This window comes from Hyla sarda, chromosome 1, assembly GCF_029499605.1.
Source record: "Hyla sarda isolate aHylSar1 chromosome 1, aHylSar1.hap1, whole genome shotgun sequence".
Lineage (NCBI taxonomy): Eukaryota > Metazoa > Chordata > Amphibia > Anura > Hylidae > Hyla > Hyla sarda.
Window position 1 is genome coordinate 386,904,216 of NC_079189.1, and position 21,291 is coordinate 386,925,506.

Here is a 21,291-nt window from a genome sequence, read left to right on the forward strand (position 1 = left end):
GGTATCCACTAATGGTTTATTTAACATTTCATATAATAAGACTAAGAATCCTATTTTCATTTGCATATAAAGAGGTATAGATTCCTGTACAGATTAAGACACATCAGATTCAGAATGTACAAAAAAGTTTAGAGATGTATGTTTAATGTATCAGAGGTGGGAGGATGATCATTTTAAAATTGTTATCAACATAACGTGTTTATGAATGAAAATATCATGAATTCTGCACAGATATTTAGTACTCCACCAGATAAATCATTTAGCCTAGTAAACATTGGGTTTGCCAAAATAGGTGTAGCACGAGAAATAGAAGATTGTAGCCCATATTTAAATCAGGCCAATCTCCATAGGACCAATGAGGGGAGAATAATTTAAAGTAAGGGAGGAATCTTAGATTCTGCAACCACAGTGAGACATCAGACGCAGTGTTCAAGTTTTACTACTGTAGAGGCCTTAAAGTATTTTAATATTAGGGGAACCAGCAACCCACCAATAGTTCAGCACCAGCGTAAAATCATTAGCACTGGCTACACTAAACTGCTCTATGCAGTTTTTGTAAAGAGGAAGAGTATTGTAGAGGTTTTTCTATACACCATCCACCACCACTTACAGTACACTATAGTTTCTATAGTGCCCAATAAACTCCATAGGTGGAGCAGGGACTACTGTCAAAATCTAATAACAGTCCCCTGCCCAAATAAATAAACAGTAATCCAGGAATGTTTTATGCATCGAGACATTGAGTGCTATAATCTGATGCATGTTCTGTTCTTGACTGGGAAGCTCCATGATATTGACAGAGTCTGTGTCGGACAAAGAAAATACATTTTTTGTTTGGACATTAACTGGTATGTTTTTTTACTTGTTTTAACAGATATCTAAGGACTATGCTGTTGGATTAGTTGGACAACTTTAAAGACTCCAGAAGGGTTATGGAGGGGTGTTTTGATTTCAAAAGTTTTTTCCTGCTGTGTTTTTTATGACAGCACTGTGTTGGTAGGGAAGCCATCTCATATATGGATTTTAAGTGCTAAGCAGGGACTTAGTGTTAGCCCTTACAACAGCCAGTACTAACCCCTTCGTATTACTCCGTTACGCACCACCATCAGGAGTATCAAGTAGAGCCAGACACCATCTAAAATTATGCTCTAGTTCTAGGAAGATTGTTTTTTCATACTAAGTGATTGGTACCTTGAACATGAAAAAAAATATAACCAACACATAAAGTGTAGTAGAACACTGTGAGGATAGCTGGCATATAACAACAAACTCACCAACATTTTGTTCCATGTGTTGGGGTAATAAAAAGTTCATGCTGCACCAATGGTTAAATGTACAACATATGAATGTGAGAATCAGTCAGTAGAAGAGGTAGGAAGCCCCATGACAATAATTTTGGGGGGGGGGGTATATATGGTACACTTATTCAGAGTGTCCATTTGACTGCTAGCCAGTAGATAATAGTGTTAGAGATGGTAGTCTCTGTATAAAGATATTTGGTATACATTGATACAAGGGCTGACCACTAGCTAGCAATGGTTGACCACTAGAGGGTTGAGATCAATAGGAGTTTAATGGGGTTATCCCCCATAAGGGGATTTAGTACATACCTGCCAGACAGTATTGGACATGCTTAGGAAGGATCTGCGCTTGTCTTCGGGATAAATGGCTGTGTTGGGAGATTACCATAATACTGTGGCTAGGTTTTTGAGAAACTGGTATTGAGTGAACTTTTAGTGAACTGAGTTTGTCTTTTTTGACTCTCACACATCAGCCACCCCACCCATTGAAACATAATTGAGCTGCATCCATTCAAAAGACCTTTGGTTTTCAATCAGGGTGCCTATAGCTGTTGCATTAGTTGCAGATTGATCTCTCTCCCCCACAAAGCGATCACTCCACCCATTGAAGCAGACAGGCTCCCTGTCATCAGCTGACTAGTGAGTCAGGTTTTTGCCGCATTGCAACCTGGAAAAAATATGAGACAACAGTCATTTTGTATATTATAAATATTGGGATGAAAATCACATAAGAATTGTGAGAAAACCATCACACACAGGTACAGACATTATGAACTACACTGACTTTACAGCCCCTGTAGCATAGTCAAATAAAAAAAATCCTGGAATACCCCTTTAATAATCTATGATGAGTATGGCCTTATAATAATGAACATAAAGGATAAATTCGGGGTCAAGGCCATAAAATGGTTGAACTTACCAATCTAGTTGATTAAGTCTTTGGCACTGATGTGCAAAGGTCTCCCATTCAGAGGAACCAAATGTCTCAGGAGGAGAGTCAGTCCTTAGGCCACCTGTCTCCTGGAAATAAATCTTTCTCTACCCATAGAGGTTGATCAAGGCATTATGTCGGTTTTTATGCATCTTCTCTGGGTCCATGTTCTCACTGGACTCCATCGGTCTGCTTCATCATTCCAATGAATGACTTCTATTTGCAAGGTCTCAGGTGAAAGAGGAATTCGCACCTGTATCTGACCTCATCCTGTTGAAGAACTTTAGGCCCTATCACCCTTAGTTCTATTTGAAGAATGCAAGCCAGTGGAGGCAGTGGAGGCACCTTCCAAAACATTATTAGAGACCAAGCATACCTCTTCATGGCAATGTGATTCTCTAATAGCAGTGGCCTCTTAGGCCTCTTAGATTCTCTAATAGCAGTGGTCTCTGCAGGATAATGTACACCAAAACTGCAAAATTGATTTGAGTAACATGTAAAAAAGTGTAAGGAGATGACTTGATCTCTTAACTTATCTGAAATTGATTAAGAATCTGTGGGTTGTACTGGAAAAAAAATGTCTAAACCATGGAGGCCCAACCTCTTGACACAAGACATAAAACATCTGCTGTGAAATATTTGGTGCTATATATCATAAGATATCTTCAGAGGTCTTGTGGAGTGTATGCTTGATGGAACAGAGGTGTTTTAGCAATACAAGGGGTTGGATAACAGTATATATTTTTATTAGCAAGTACACTTGCAGTTGAACCTTATGTATGCATTCTGTTAGGCTTATTGTTACATTGCATATTCATTTTGGAATTTTGTATAAGGAACACACCAGTAACTTGAAAGGTAAAATTTAAATAGGTATCTAGAGTCAAATAGAATTGCTACTGTTAACACATTATTACCACTGTCCTATAAAAATTCGAACAGATGGCTGAGCAGAATCATCAAAATAACAGATGGCAAGATTTCCCACATTAATAATAAATGTATATATATATATATATATATATATATATATATATATATATATTATAACAAAGTAAATGCAAGGTTAACTGAGATTAACCATGGAAAATGTCTAATATGAGGTTGATCCATCATTTTGCATCACTTTTTATGCAAACAGAGTTGCTTATATAGAATACGACATAACAGATAGAATAATGGAGAAGCGCAGTAATACACTGCTCAAAAAAATAAAGGGAACACAAAGATAACACATCCTAGATCTGAATGAATGAACTAATCGTATGAAATACTTTCGTCTTGACATAGTTGAATGTGCTGACAACAAAATCACACAACATTATCAATGGAAACCTAATTTATCAACCCATGGAGGTCTGGATATGGAGTCACACTCAAAATCAAAGTGGAAAACCACACTACAGGCTGATCCAACTTTGATGTAATGTCCTTAAAACAAGTCAAAATGAGGCTCAGTAGTGTGTGTGGCCTCTACGTGACCGTATAACCTCCCTACAATGCCTGGGCATGCTTCTGATGAGGTGGCAAATGGTCTCCTAAGGGATGTCCTCCCAGACCTGGACTAAAGCATCCGCCAACTCCTGGACAGTCTGTGGTGCAACATGGCAATGGTGGATGGAGCGAGACATGATTTTCCAGATGTGCTCACTCGGATTCAGGTTTGGGGAACGGGCAGGCCAGTCCATAGCATCAATGCCTTTCTCTTGCCGAAACTGCTGACACACTCCAGCCACATGAGCTCTAGCGTTGTCTTTCATTTGGAGGAACCCAGGGCCAACCGCACCAGCATATGGTCTCACAAGGGGTCTGAGGATCTCATCTCGGTACCTAATGGCAATCAGGCTACCTCTGGCAAACACATGGAGGGCTGTGTGGCCCCCCAAAGAAACGCCACCCCACACTATTACTGACCCACCGCCGCCAAACTGGTCCTGCTGGAGGATGTTACAGGCAGCAGAACGTTCTCCACACCATCTCCAGACTCTGTCACGTCTGTCACTCCGTGCTCAGTGTGAACTTGCTTTCATCTGTGAAGAGCACAGGGCACCAGTGGCGAATTTGCCAATCTTGGTTTTCTCTGGCAAATGCCAAACATCTTGCACAGTGTTGGGCTGGAAGCACAACCCCAACTGTGAACGTAGGGCCCTCATACCACCCTCTTGGAGTCTGTTTCTGACCGTTTGAGTGGACACATACCCATTTGTGGCCTGCTGTAGGTCCTATTACAGGGCTCTGGCAGTGCTCCTCCTTGCACAAAGGTGGAGGTAGCACAAAGACATGGATTATTGACATGGATGACTCATTCATCCATGTCAATAGTGCAATATTTTGGGTTCCCTATGGAGCTTTACTAAATTTTGGGCTGGGTATGTTTGACAAATGTCTGTCAGAGAGCCACCACGATGGAGCAATATATATTCTACTCTAATAAATAGTAAAATTGTAAAAATCAATATACAGTTATTACTGACAACCAATCCAGCGGAATCAAAGTGTTTTGGACACAGCCATTAAAATATCTTGTTATCATTGTGGTAAATGTGTACAAAAGGTCAGTTTTTATGGTGATTTTAAATTATAAGAATGCATTTAAAATGTAATAACATTTAACTTCAGTAAGTGAATTGTTTGATAGTGGAAGATTTAATTATCAAATAATTCCAGCAAGGCTTCAATTTCTGACACTAATGCAAATTCACCAGTAAATATAAGTCCTGGCACTGTCATCATCTTTGAAGTTGTTAAATGGTATAGTATTCTGTTATATAGTGCATGTTTTAAGGAAATTGGATCATTACAGACTGCTGAATGGCAAATCTTCCATTTATGTGGAAATACATTGCCAAACACAACTATTTAAGGATTCCTAGCAGTATAAACCCTTACTTTGAGTCTCAATGTAAAAAAGTAATTGCTAAACTAGACAAACTTCTAAAATAATTTTCATGGGAAAAAGATGTTAACAGATTTTTATTTATTTGTTATCTCTGATTTTTTTTTATGATATGCTTTTGATGGTAATAGCTTTATTTCTGATTCAATTTCTCTCATCCTGGCACTCCACGTCATGTTGGAAGTTATACTGACAATGTTGCGGCAACATTGCGTGGCCATTGGCCAATGCATGTAGGTGCGGTTTCGCCCATATGCAATGATCACAATAGTTCCCACCTCCTTTTCCAAAGTTATACTTGCAAGACAACTCTAAGATAGAATTGGAGCGCCTGAGAGTAAGAAAAGTTAATACATTTGCTGCTCCCTGGACCGCTCTTGGCCTAACTCAGGTAGCAAGGGGAGCTACCGCGATGGGCCTCATTTACTAAGAGTTTTGGGTTTTTGCTAGTGGGAAAAGTTGTTTCAGACATGCAGGATTCCTCTCTATTCACTATTGGGAAAAGTCGGGAAAATTTTCTAACCAGCTTTTTTTAGGTCGATATTTCCAGCCATTTACCCACATGATTTTCTGTGAATTCCATAGTAAATCGGTCGGGTTGTGAAACCACGCCCTTTTTTGTCCGACCACGTCCCCTTTGCAACAGACCACGCCCCCTTTCGGGTTTGTCGGATTTTTCAGGTGCACACTGTCACACACTGGCGCACAATGGCGCAGACATGTCTCAGACATGTCTCAGACAAAATAACCAGACAAAAATTGGTCGGTTTCAGCTTAGTAAATGTGGCCCGATGTCTGAGAGTAAACTGTGCATGCACGCTCAGTATACTACAGACTCCCAGATCGCTGTGTGTCTGCTCATAGCAGCAAATTGCTGCTACAAGAAGACACACAGGACACACAGGTACAGCTGGAGCTCACTCTAAGGATGGTCATTGGTGAAGCATGAAATACGATGTGGATACGCTACGTGTGAACCTACCCTAATTATATTGTTCTCTACTTTGACTTCTTTCAGCTACAGTAAACACTAAGAGAAGAAAAAAGACCGAAGGAATGGCGCCTCGTTTATTACCCTTGGTGATATGGGAAATATATTCTGGTGGATAACCCACCTCTCTTATGGTTGGGTGCTCACCAGAAAAAATAGAAGAATGCGCATATCACCCCACAATGGGGTACTCACTGGTGTCCAAGTGGCTGCTGTGCCGGAGGTCGCAGGAAACAAGAGGACCCTTGTCCTGGAGAAGACGTCTATGAACAAGAACGGAAAAAAAGACCTATGGAATCCAGGCGCTGCCAACTTAGTTTCCAGTGGGGATAAAGGTCAAATTACTACAGGTTTAGATAAACACAGTAGTCTTTATTACATATAAAAACAAAAAACAGTGATGACGCGTTTCGAGGGGATACCCCTCTTCCTCAGATCAGGCATACACAAAGGTGAGAACAGTGTGTGTTTTATATGCACCAAATTGGTGCCAAACAGTAAAGGGGGTGTGGCCCAGATGTGGGCCACCATAGATAATGTAAACAAAACATTAATAATCAATATACATACAAAAAAACATATTTCTATAGAACCACAATATAATATATGGCTAAACTTTAAATGCATCCTTCAGTAATGTTAATACTACAAACGGGGAAAGCGTTTTAGTATGAGACCTCCCATTGACGAGCGCTGTGTTTAGCTACAGTAGGTAGGGTAAAGCCAACTGATGTAGTCCACCTCTACGTTAGAGAGGAGTCTTTATAAAGCTTTTGGGAACACTCTACAGGCTAAAAATGCCTCTGAAGATTTGTGGTTGATATCTACATGTGAAAAACACAGCAATTGTAGCTTTATAAAGGGAATGCTTATGAGAAACTTACCTTTTTATACCATGTTATATTTTATGTTAGGGTCAATCTTCATGTGCAACCAGGAGAGCCTGCTTTGTGTTATGGAATGCTTTAATTAGTCACTATTAAACATTCTTTCTTTATTACTTCTGCAGTGTTGAATGGGCTATCCAGGAATAGAAAAACAGAGTCAATTTCTTAAAAGAAAATGCTCCCTGTCTGTCTCCAGGTTGGGTGTGGTTCTGCAGCTCAGTTCCATCGAAATGAATGGAGCCAAGTTGCAATACCACACACAACCTGGGGACAGACGTGGAGCTGTTTGAGCAAGAAATTAGCTCTGTTTTTCTATTCCTGGATAACCCCTTTAAGTGAATGGTCCAAGTGATCTATAAATATGCATAGAGATCAGATCTCTGGGGTGTAGTGTTTGTTCTAATAGTGCTCTGTAGTGATTTCTATGTAACATTCAAATAATACACTGCTCAAAAAAAATAAAGGGAACACTAAGATAATAAATCATAGATCTGAATGAATGAACTAATCGTATAAAATACTTTCGTCTTTACATAGTTTAATGTTAATATGCTGACTAGAGATGAGCGAATCGAAGCTGACGAACTCAAATTCGTTACGAATTTCAGGTAATATTCGATTTGCAACGAATGCAAATATCGCCGCGATTCTGTTGCGGGAATTGCTTCATTAAACTCCATTTTACAGCGTTCCAGGCTCCAGGGTATCTAAATTGGCGGATCCACATTTCAGTACATGGGGCAAGGGATGTTGGGAAGGCGGGAAGGGAAGTAGACGGGATGCAAGATGCAGCCTATCAGCAGCCAATCACCCCTCTGATGTCACAGCCATATGTAATCGGCAGCCATATTGCGGCCAGCCCCTTCTTTCATTACACTGCAGAGAGATAGGACGGACAGCCTGTGTGTGTGTGTGTGTGCTACAGCAGAGGAAAACGCATTCCATCAACGTTTAACATCCTCCTAGTCAAATCTGTGTTCTCATGGACAGAGAGTAGTGTTTTTTTTCACTGAAAAGGATTTTTACTGCAGCTGCAGGCATTAACCCCCCAGTCACTTTCTCTGGCATAGTATTACAGAGAGGGGAAGATAGCTGTGTGTTGTCTCATACATTTCAACAAGCTGTCTCAAATTCATAAACCTTAGCAGAGGAGGCAGTAATAATTTTGCAATGCAATTCAGTGTCTTTGTTCCACAAAAAATCATCTACTGGTTATACTAGTCTGTAGACGGTATAATGCCCAGCAGTTCATTCCTAATAGTCTGTGACAGAGAGCAATTTTGTGCTTAGTACACAGCTTTTTTTGGCTGCAGCACTGTTGTGTACTGCTGGTGTTTTACAAAAATATATATTTTTTAAGGGTACTGTAGCGCATATTTCTGCCCTCATCAGTGCATTCCGCATACGTACATCTAAGTAGTGTACTATTTTGTACCTGATAATCTGTCAAGAGCCTACATACTGAGAAAGGACAGACAAAAGTAATCTCCTGCTGGTGTTTTAAAAAAATACAGAGTTTTTAGACGTACTGTAGCTCATTTTTCTGCCCTCATCAGTGCATACTGCATACATACATCTAAGTAGTGTACTATCTTGTACCTGTTAATCTGTCAAGAGCCTACATACTGAGAAAGGACAGACAAAAGTAATCTCCTGCTGGTGTTTTAAAAAAATACAGAGTTTTTAGACGTATTGTAGCAAATTTTTCTGCCCTCATCAGTGCATACAGCATACGTACATCTAAGTAGTGTACTATTTTATACCTGTTAATCTGTCAAGGGCCTAGATACTGTGAAAGGACAGCCAAAAGTAATCACCTGCTGCTGTTCTAGACAAATACTGTTTTAAGCTTAGTGAAGAGCATTATTCTCCCCTCATATACGCACTGAGTATGTCCGGCAGAGAAGTGCCAGGACGTGCAAAGAGGAGTGGCAGAGGCCTAAATCCTTCAGGCAGAGGTCGCAGCTGACTAGGGGCTAGTGGCAGCAGGAGTCGCAGTGAGAGGCCTGAGCTCCCGTTATCAGCTAGCGGTAGTGTCTGCCGTATGCCGTCATCGATTGGTTAACACGGTCATCCAGTTCATCACAAGTGACATCTGACACCCCCAGTCAACAGTCGGTGGGTTCCTCAGACAGAACCCTCAGTTGGCATGGCCCGGGAGCAGTCCCTGTCCTCCCATTGCCTCTGTCCTATGCTGTTCCCTCTCCTAAAGAAGTATCTTATGCTGTGGGTTCAGCTCCACTATTTACTGAGGACAATCTAATACAATCTAGGACAGTCAGCAGCTACTGCCCAGCCAAGAAGTGGAGGAGATACCCGCCGCTTCCTCCGCTAGGCGGGCAAGTAGTGATGAGGAGAGTGACGTGGGAGGCGGTGTTGCCAGGGTTCAGGGTCCTGAAGCAGACACCGTTGAGGAACCTGAGGAGGACATCAGTGACATGCAGACACTTGTTGATGATGATGAAACCGATCGCAATTGGGAGCCGGGTGCAGAAGGGGCTTCATCATCATCAGGAGAAGAAAGTTGCAGGTTGCCCGTGAGGCAGCAGCTGAGTCAGCAAGGCGTTAGCATGGTTGGCAGTCAGCGTGGTGGCAGAAGTGGAAATTCTGGAGCCAAACGTGCTCGGGGGAGACAACCTGCTTTGCGGCAGTCTACGTCCCCGGGAGGTAGTGGACAGGGGTTCCCGGAAATGGCAGCAGTAGCAGTCAATTAGTGCGGACTGTTGGTGGGGAAAATCAGCTACTCGGCGGTGTGGCAGTTTTTCATCAAGCATCCAGAGGCGGTTCATATAGCCACATGCAAGATATGTCAGCAGAAGGTTAAGCGTGGCCAGGGTCCTAATGTTGGCACCATGGCCCTGCGTCAACATATGCTTCGCCACCATAAAGCGGCCTGGGAGAACCGTGGCTCTGATAAAGTGGTCCAGCCTGCTGCATCACCCAGTGGCACGCCGTTCCCTCTTTCAGCCAGCCAAGGCTCCACCACCTCAGCGGAAGGGAGCTGTATGTCTTACCCTCCTTCTGTCGCTCCAGATGCTCCTGCTCCTCCCACTTTTAGTCAGCCATTCCACCAACAATCCATCCGCGAAGCCATGTCCAAGAGACAACAGTATGCACCCACACATCCAACGGCGCAGAAGCTGAATGTGCTCCTGTCTAAGTTGCTGGTGCTACAGTCCCTCCCTTTTAAAATTGTGGACTCTGCACCTTTCAGAGAACTGATGGCTTGTTCCCAGCCAAGGTGGAGAGTGTCAAGCCGTCATTTCTTTACAAAGAAGGCAGTACCAGCCCTGCACAATTTTGTAGAAGAGAAGGTGGTCCAGTCCTTGAGCCTGTCGGTGTGTACCAAAGTGCACGGCAGCGCCGACGTCTAGAGCTGGAACTACGGTCAGGGACAATACATGTCTTTTACAGCTCACTGGGTGAATGTAGTTCCTGCACAGCCACAACCCTTACTTGGACAGGTCACACCGCTTCCTCCTCCACGCTGTCAGCCCGTTGGTCCTGTGACAGTGTGCGACTCTGCCTCCTCATCCTCCAATGTGTACTCAGCCTCCACTGCCCAGACAAGGCTCAGTGGCCCTTCAGCATACCATGTGTGCATGGCACGGCGGTGTCACGCTGTTCTTCACATGGTTTGCCTTGGGGAAAAGAGTCACACAGTGGAGGAACGGCTAAAAGTCAATCGTAAAGAAATTGGTTCATGGCTTACTCTACAAAAACTGGAAATGGGAACCATGTTGACCGACAACAGGAAGAACATCTTGGCCGCGCTGCGACAAGGAAGGGTGAGCCATGCGCCGTGCATGGCACACGTGTTCAATCTGGTTGTCAAGCAGTTCCTGAAGTGTTCCCCCCATTTGTAATGCATCCTAACAATGGGAAAGAAACTTTGCATGCATTTCAGCCACTCGTACACCGCAAAGCACACACTCCTTGAGCTGCAGCGTCAGAATGGTATCCCACAACATAGCCTGATTTTTGAGGTTGCCACACGTTGGAATTCCACCCTCCATATGTTGGACTGACTGTACCAACAGAGAAAAGCCATCACCAATTTCTTGATAAACCAAGCGGATAGGGGTACTCTCCTGTGTAACTTCAATGTGAACCAGTGGCAGCTCATACGTGACACCTGCCGTTTGCTCAGGCCCTTTAAGGAAGCCACATTATTAGTAAATCGCCAGGATTACGGGAGGAATGACATCATTCCACTGCTTCATTTCCTACAACAAGTTTTGGAAACGATGGCTGGTCAGGGCAATGGACACATTGCGCCTACGTATGACAGCCACATGAGCCCTGTGGGGGCTAAACTGGAGGAGGAGGAGGAGGATGAGGGACACAATGGAGCACAGTTTAGGTTTCATGAGATGGGCTGCACTTCTAGTCATCTGACAGGAGAGGAGAAGCATGATCAACTAGGGGAGCTAGATGGTTATGAGGAAGGCAAGACAGTGGACCCAGACACACCATGGCAGTATACAGTGGAGATGGAGGCAGGGAGTCCCTCCGAGCCATTTGCACAAATAGCATGATGCATGCTCAGTTGCTTGCGTAGTGACTGCTGAATTGTCAAAACATTCGGCAGCGGGATGACTTCTGGCTCTTCACCTTATTGGACCCTCGCTACCGGCACAAAATTGTGGCCTTTTTTACACCCACTGAGAGGGAGGACAAACTGACCCACTACGGAAAGATCCTACGTAGTCAGTTTGCTGATGCCTATCGGTGTCATCGTCCATCCACTCGCAGATCTTACTCGGGGGGCCCTCTGTGCTCACCTTCCACTGCCATGGCTGCTGGGAAGGGGTGGGGTGGCAGGAGCAGTACCAGCTCCATCAGCAGCAGCCTGAGTCTACAGTCGCTGATGAGTACCTTTCTTCACCCGCATACTGAGGCAACTCATCCGCAGCAGGTAGACATGGAGCAGGACCTGAACCAGCAGGTGGTGGCATACCTTGACATGGCCATGCCAACAAACCTTGAAGATTTTCTAGACTTCTGGGCAGCCAAACTTGATTTTTGGCTGCAATTAGCAGTGTTTGCCCTGTAAAAGCAGTCCTGCCCAGCCAGTAGTGTGCCATCAGAGCGGGTGTTTAGCGCGGCCGGGGCCATAGGCCCAAGGAGAACTTGTCTGTCCACAAAAAACGTGGAGAAATTGACCTTTGTGAAGATGAATCAGGCATGGATCAGCCAGGATTTCCACCCACCAATGCCAGATGCATCAGAGTAGATTGACCATGGTTCTATACCAACACTTCACAAATATGGATAGTGCCAAACACATTTAAGGCACTGCCCCCCAGTTACAAACATTTCTGCCACCTTCATCACCGGGTACTGGTATTGCCACCCACTGCACCACTCAGCCACTATTTTGTCTCCTTATGCTTACATTAACTCCAGGCTGTGCCATTCAGCCACTATATGGTCTCCTCATGCTTTGGCCACCTCCAAGCTGTACCATTCAGACACTAAATGGGCTCCTTATGCTTTCCCCACCTTCATGCTGTGTCATTCAGCCAATATATTGTTTTCTGATGCTGCTAGTACTGTATTCGATATTGCCTACAATTTTTTTATTGTAGCAATAGCAAATATACATGCTCAGTAGAGATTTCAACTTTGATCTTTTAATGTTAGGGGTTGTGAAGCCCTCTTATGTACGTATCCTGCTGACTGATCCAGGCATACATCTTCTATACAGATTTCAATATTCACCTTTTAATGTTAGGGTTAATAAGCCCTCTTGTGTACTTCTGCTACTGCCTGATCAAGGCTGTGTGTTTCAGCAACTATATGATTTAGTGATGCTGCTGGGCCTGTGCCTAAAATTTTATGATGTTAGCACTAGCGAACTACTGTGCTTAGTGATGCTGCTGGGCTTGGGCCTTAAATTCTTTGATGATAGCACGAGGTACCATACCTCTCCTGATTGTGTCTTTCAGGAACTACTTGGCTTTCTGATGCTGCTGGGCTTGGGCCCTCAATTTTTGGATGTAAGCACTAGTTTACAACATGTTTAATTGAGATTTCAACATTGAGCTTTCAATCTTAGGGGTTATGAAACCCTCTTGTGTTCTTCTGCTGCTGACTGCTCCTGTCTGTGTCATTCAGGAACTACATGGTTTAGTGATGCTGCTGGGCCTAGGACATTACCTATATATGTTTACGGTAGCACTAGGTACCATACTTCTTCAATGGAAATTTCGAAATTCATCTTTTATTCTTAGAGATTGTGAGGCCCTATTGTCTCCTCATCTGCCACCAACTCCAGGCTTTGCCATTCAGACACTATATGGTCTCCTCATACTGATGCCTCCTCCAGGCTCTAGGGATTGTGAAGCCCTGGGGTCTCCTCATGCTTCAGCCAACTCCAGGCTGTGTCATTCAGCCAATATGTGGTTTACTGATGCTGCTGGGCCTGGGTCTGGGAGAAAAAACCTTTCTTATGATAGCACTAGCTACCGAAAATCTTTAGTTTCAATTTCAGAATTAATCTTTTAATCTTAGGGATTGTGAAGGCCTATTATCTACTCATGCTGCTGCCAACTCCAGGCTGTGCCATTCAGTCACTATATGGTCTCCTCGTGCTTCAGCCAACTCCAGGCTGTGTCATTTAGGCAATATATGGTTTACCTATGCTGCTGGGTCTTGGTCTGGGAATAAACATTTTGTTATGGCAGCACTAGCTACCCAAAATCTTTGGTTTTAATTTCAGAATTAATCTTAAAGTCTTAGGGATTGTGAAGGTCCAGTTTCTTCTAATGCTGCTGCCAAATACCTGGCTGTGCCATTCAGCCACTATATGGTCTCCTCATGCTTCAGCCAACACCTCCACACTGTGTCATTCAGCCACTATATGGTCTCCTCATGCTGCCAACACCTCCACACTGTGTCATTCAGCCACTATATGGTCTCCTCCTGCTTCAGCCTCATCCGACTGTGTCATTCAGCCACTATATGGTCTCCTCATGCTGCCAACACCTCCAAGCTGTGTCATTCAGCAACTATATGGTCTCCTCATGCTGCCAGCACCTCCAAGCTGTTTCATTCAGCAACTATATGGTCTTCTCATGCTGCCAACACCTCCACGCTGTGTCATTCAGCCACTATATGGTCTCCTCATACTGAAGCCACCTCCAGGCTCTGTCATTGTGCCACTCTACAGCAGTGATTCTAAAAGTGATGCTGGTAATAGGCATGCCATTCTGAATAACAGTGTTATTTGACTACCCCAGCACACTCCATTTGCGTGTTAGAACACAGCAAAGTGTTCTACACCCCTATTGAGGCTCTCTGTAGGCCAGAAATAGTCATTTTTAATATAGATCAGCTGCAAATAAATTTGGATCAAAACAAATTTTTTCGAATCAAATTTTTCAAAAGTTCACTCATCTCTAGTTCACTCATCTCTAGACAACAAAATCACACAAAAATTATTATTGGAAATGAAATGTATCCACCCATTGAGGTCTGAATATGGAGTCACACTCAAAATCAAAGTGGAAAACCACACTACAGGCTGATCCAACTTTGATGTAATGTCCTTAAAACAAGTCAAAATAAGGCTCAGTAGTGTGTATGTGGCCTCCACGTGCCCATATGCCCTCCCTACAATGCCTGGGCATGCTCCTGATGATGTGGCTGATGTGTCTCCTGAGGGATGTCCTCCTAGACCTGGACTAAAGAGACATGATGTTCCAGATGTGCTCAATTGGATTCAGGTCTGGGGAACAGGCGGGCCAGTCCATAGCATCAATGCCTTACTTTTGCAGGAACTGCTGATACACTCCAGCCACATGAGGTCTAGCATTGTATTGCATTAGGAGGAACCCAGGGCCAACCGCACCAGCATATGGTCTCACAAGGGGTCTGAGGATCTCATCTCGGTACCTAATGGCAGTCAGGCTTCCTCTGGCAAGCACATGGAGGACTATGCAGCCCCCCAAAGAAATGCCACCCCACACCATTACTGACCCACCGCCAAACCGATCATGCTGGAGAATGTTGCAGGCAGCAGAATGTTCTCCACGGTGTCTCCAGGCTCTGTCACGTCTGTCACGTGCTCAGTGGGATCCTGCTTTCATCTGTAAAGAGCACAGGGCACCAGTGGCGAATTTGCCAATCTTGGTGTTCTCTGGCAAATGCCAAACGTCCTGCATAGTGTTGGGCTGTAAGCACAACCCCCATCTGTGGACGTCAGGCCCTCATACCACCCTCATGGAGTCTGTTTCTGGCCGTAAGTGGACACATGCACATTTGTGGCCTGCTGAAGGTAATTTTGTAGGCATCTGGCAGTGCTCCTCCTGCTCCTCCTTGGACAAAGGCGGAAGTAACCGTCCTGCTGCTGGGTTGTTGCCCTCCTACGGCCTCCTCCATGTCTCCTGATGTACTGTTCTGTCTCCTGGTAGTGCTTCCATGCTCTGGACTCTACGCTAACAGACACAGCAAACCTTCTTGCCACAGCTTGCATTGATGTGCCATCCTGGATGAGCTGCACTACCTGAGCCATTTGTGTGGGTTTTAGACTCTGTCTCATGCTACCACTAGAGTGAAAGCACCACCAGCATTCAAAAGTGACCAAAACATCAGCCAGGAAGCATAGGAACTGAGAAGTGATCTGTGGTCACCACCTGCAGAACCACTCCTTTATTGGGGTGTCTTGCTTTTTGCCTATAATGTCTACCTGTTGTCTGTTCCATTTGCACAACAGAATGTGAAATTGATTGTCAATCAGTGTTGCTTCCTGAGTGGATAGTGTGATTTCACAGAAGTGTGATTGACTTGGAGTTACATTGTGTTGTTTAAGTGTTCCCTTAATTTTTTTTTGAGCAGTGTAAATATTGAAGTCTGAATGTGCAAATAATTTTTCTATGGACTCTTTTGCAGTCTTGTATTGTTGATAGATATGAATGCATATTAGTGTAGATTAGACCTTTTCAAGTCCATAAATAAAAGATGTATATACAGTATATATATATATATATATATATATATATATATATATATATATATTTATTACAGTATATATATATATATATATATATATATATATATAGTGTATATCTCAACATTGCCATGCACTGCTTACCTTCCATTCATCTTTGATAACAGAATGTGTCTATAATAAATGAAGAAGATAACATTTATAGTTGCCGGCCTTTATCTTGATATGAGCATGTCTGTATAAATAATCAACATGAGTGTTTACAGAACGTAGTAGTGTATTGGTAAATGGATCACACGGATCTGCTGAAATGAGATAATGATTTTGTAATGCTGTACTAAAGTCAAGGCCAGAAAGATCAAAGTTTGTTCCCGTAGGCTTTACCAGAGGCTTTCTAACATCAAAAGATACTTTAAGAAATATGCTTAATAGTATCTATCTAATACATCAAAGAATGGGATGATTAAGTACAGTCCTGATTTACTGTTGTAAAAATGTCATATTTCTATTTGTTTAATGTTCAGAAAATTTGAATACTTTTTCCTACTTCTGACGATTTAAAGGGAACAGTCCACAAACTTCTGTGTTTCATTACAGTTTGGAGAGATTCTACAGTTACTTGATTAAGGCATAAAATACTTAACCCCTTTTTTCTCTCTTTCATTCAGCAGGTTAGAGGTAGGTAACAGGGTATTTTGTATTTTGAAATATTTACGCTGTTAACTTCTTAAATTAAATGTACGTCCTGGTGACCTGGTACTTGACACACCAGGACATACATCTACATCCTGTACATGAGCCGAGCACCGGAGCAGTGCTCGCATCATACCCAGCAGGTCCCGGCTGCTATCATCAGCCAGGGACCTGTCGGTAATGGCAGACATCAGCGATTGCACTGATATCTGCCATTAACCCCTCAGATGCTGTGATCAATACAGATCACAGTATCTGTGGCAATGCGGGCATTCTAATGGATGATTGGATCGCCCGCAGTATGGATGCTGGTTTTTAACTCGATTTTTAAAGATAGTAAGAAGAGGTCCCCTTACCTGCTCCGGCTTTCATCTAGGGGTCTTCTTCTCTTGTCTGCCTTCCAGTAGACCAGAGAACAAGATGATTGATTATACTGATCAGTGCTATGAATATGCATAGCACTGTTCAGTATCTGCAATCTAAGGATTGGTGTAAATACATATAAATATAAAGTGTAAAAACATATCAAGTGTAAAAAATATAGTAAAAAAAAATGTGAAAAAGCCCCTCCCCCTATAAAAATTTTAATGGCCCCTTTTTCCCATTTTACCGAAAAAAGCATAAATGTCCGAATTATCAGAATATAATGTTATTGATCCCATACAGTGAAGAGCGTAAACGTAAAAAAAGGTCCAAAATTGCTGCTTTTTTGTCACAAAAAAAAGATTAAAAAGCAATTAGTCACATATATGCCAAAGTTGTACCAGTAAAAACTACAAATCAGGGTGCAAAAAATTAGCCCTCATACAGCCCGTATACAGAAAAATAAGAAAGTTGTAGGTGATCAAAATGGGACAATTTTAAACATACATATTTTGAAAAAAAAAAGGTTTTTAAAAGCAGTACAATATTAGATAAGTATCTAAACATGGAAGAAAAGAAGAATGTCCAGCGCACACACGTGTAAAACCGAGCTGCTTTATTGCATGGTTGCCATGGGATACATCGGACACTCAGGTAACGTGACGCATTTCGGCCCGCAGGGCCTTAGTCATACACATGTTACTAGCACTTAGATCATTTATATATGCAGGGTGAGAATCTCCTGGGCGGAGCTTAGCCCCGAATCACGTGACATCACGTCTGCACATATAGTTACAAACAATGTTAAAAGGTAAGTACCATATCTTTATTTCATCATACTTATAACAAAATTATATAAAAAAGAGAAAAAGGAAAAATTAAACATTGTAAAGATAAATCTTATGCATTAGTTGTACATATCTGGTTCCAAAACCTGGAAAACCAGACTCCATCCATTTAAAAAATATACCCGGACGGTAATGAACAACTAGCACTTGGACCTAAAATATTCAATGCTGATTTTAAAGAATGATTATGTACCAGAGCAAGGAAACAGTTTCAGGCAGTCAGAATGCCAAGTTGTAGACAAATTAAGCAGAAAAATGATTATTATATGCTTATATAAAACACTGAACAGGTGACTGGAGAGCATAAAACAACCAAGACATGCACAGCAATGTCTGGATTATTAGCATTATGATCATAAAACCCAACTAGTTTAATAGTGTAAAATCGTGTCCAGTCTCCTGTTCAGACCTAGCCATATCCTCGTCTCGAGGGTGAGAATCCAGTATATTTCACGATCCAACACTTTCTGTCTCATGTTTCCACCATGTACCTCAGCACAATGCTTGCTGACCATTAATACGTGCCGTGCCTGGAAATGTGCAATATCTGATAGATGTTTTCGTACTCAGATTTTTAGTGGGTTGATGGTACAACCCACGTATTGCACACTGCAGGCACGGCACGTAAATAGATACACAACTCCAGCTGTATTGCAATTAATGTATTGCCTGATATTGAATGTTTTATTGTTGCTTGTGGATGTGAATGATACTGAATTGTTCATGTAGTTACAGCAAATATATTTTCTAGATCCGCATTTGTATGTACCTTGTCAATTAAGCCAAGTAAAAGCTTTTTTCGGAGAGGTAGAAAAGAGGCTAGGGGATAATGTCTGGCCCAAAGTTGGGGCTCTCGTGGATACACATCTAATGCCCCCTTTCAATGCTGTCCGAAATTCTGGATCAGTGTATATAATCAGCATGTTCTTTTTAATGATATTGCTGATTGAACTCAGTAGTGAACTGAGTAGAAAAAACCACAGGTGGATTTAGACTATGAGTCTTATTTCTATGAGTTTTTTCTTTTATTAAATCAGAATGACTCCTCTTAGTAGCAATACTCTGTGCTTTTTTAATAGTCCATTCAGGGTAGCCACGTTGCTTCAGTCTGTTGCTAATGGCAACCACTTCGCTCGAAAAATCCTCATCGAGCGAGCATTTGCGGCGTGCCCTGATCATTTCTCCTGTGGGTAAGTTCTCTATTACATGCGAGGGATGACAGGAACCGGCATGTAGGATGGAATTTACTGTGGTAGGTTTTCTAAATGTGCATGTAACAATATTGCCGGTATCACTGCCACCCCGCAATGTAAGATAAAGGAAGTTAACCACACTATGCTCCTGGCCGATTGTAAAATGAAGGTTGAGCTCATTAGAATTCATGAACTCTTCAAAACCCTGTATGGCCGCCACATCGGACCCCCAAATAAACAGGAGGTCATCGATGTAGCGGCCATACCACAACAAGCCAGAGGAGAAAGGGTTAGTGGTGGCTAAGAGAATCCCCCTCTCCCACCAACACATATAAATGTTAGCGAGAGAGGGGGAGAACTTCGCCCCCATAGACGCTCCTGTCACCTGCAGGAAAAATTTAGAATCAAACATGAAAAAATTGTGACCAAGAAGATATTCAACTGCCAAAATTATGAATTCACGTAGGTTGACTGGATACTGTGAATACGTATTTAGAAACCATGTAAGTGCACTGATAGCTAATCTGTGTGGAATGACCGAGTACAGGGAGGTCACATCTGCTGTGACCCACCTGCACTCAGGTCGCCATTGTACAGAGTTCATCATACTTAGAAGATGTTTAGTATACTTTATATGGCCAGGTATCATGGGTATGAGGGGCTGTAACAAGGAATCAACCCATTCACATAATCTTTCGTTCAATGACGAGATGTCTGCCACAATGGGCCTAAGCGGGGGAGGGAAAATGTCCTTGTGTACCTTGGGGAGGGAGGGGAATATAGGTATGATGGGATCTTGAATAATAATATAATCTGCTATTTTTTCATTCATACATCCACTCTCAACCCCAAGGCGAACCAAAGACATTAAATGATTTTTGAACTGGGCTGTGGGATAATTGGAGAGGGGTCTGTACGTATCAATATCTTCCAACATCTGCATATTCAATTTATAATACAGACCGCTGTCCAAAATCACAACAGCCCCCCTCCCCCCTTATCGGCCTGCCTAATTACAATCTGATCTAATTTGTGCAGTTCTGTTAGAGCCAGATGTTCTTGTAGAGTTAAATTGTGGTGGGTGTTTTTATTGCCAGATGATACCACAACAGTATTTCACGCTCCACGGACTCCTGGAACAAGTCCAATGCCGGGGAGCGTGAGGCAATGGGGTAGAAGCCAGGGTTGGAGATATGAAATTCGGGAACCTTATCTTCAGTGTTACCGTCATATAACTCCTGTAATTGCGTCCTGACTATCAAATCCCTGAACTCAAACCCACACACACCTGTTGGATTATTGGTATAATCAACACCCTCATGCATGACTTCTTGCTGCAAATTATTTATCGATGGTGTAGACACATCCAACACATTATCAAAAACACAATTACTCTCTATGCATGAGAAATGTTTATGTATAGTGTGGTTAACTTCCTGGATCTTACATTGCGGGGTGACAGTGATACCGGCAATATTGTTACATGCACATTTAGAAAACCTACCGCAGTAAATTCCATCCTACATGCCGGTTCCTGTCATCCCTCGCATGTAATAGAGAACTTACCCACAGGAGAAATGATCAGGGCACGCCGCAATTGCTCGCTCGATGAGGATTTTTCGAGCAAAGTGGTTGCCATTAGCAACAGACTGAAGCAACGTGGCTACCCTGAATGGACCATTTAAAAAGCACAGAGTATTGCTACTAAGAGGAGTCATTCTGATTTAATAAAAGAAAAAACTCATAGCAATAAGACTCATAGTCTCAATCCACCTGTGGTTTTTTCTACTCAGTTCACTACTGAGTTCAATCAGCAATATCATTAAAAAGAACATGCCGATTATATACACTGATCCAGAATTTCGGACAGCATTGAAAGGGGGCATTAGATGTGTATCCAGGAGAGCCCCAACTTTGGGCCAGACATTATCCCCTAGCCTCTTTTCTACCTCTCCGAAAAAAGCTTTTACTTGGCTTAATTGCCAAGGTACATACAAATGCGGATCTAGAAAATGTATTTGCTGTAACTACATGAACAATTCAGTATCATTCACATCCACAAGCAACAATAAAACATTCAATATCAGGCAATACATTAATTGCAATACAGCTGGAGTTGTGTATCTATTTACGTGCCGTGCCTGCAGTGTGCAATACGTGGGTTGTACCATCAACCCACTAAAAATCTGAGTACGAAAATATCTATCAGATATTGCACATTTCCAGGCACGGCAC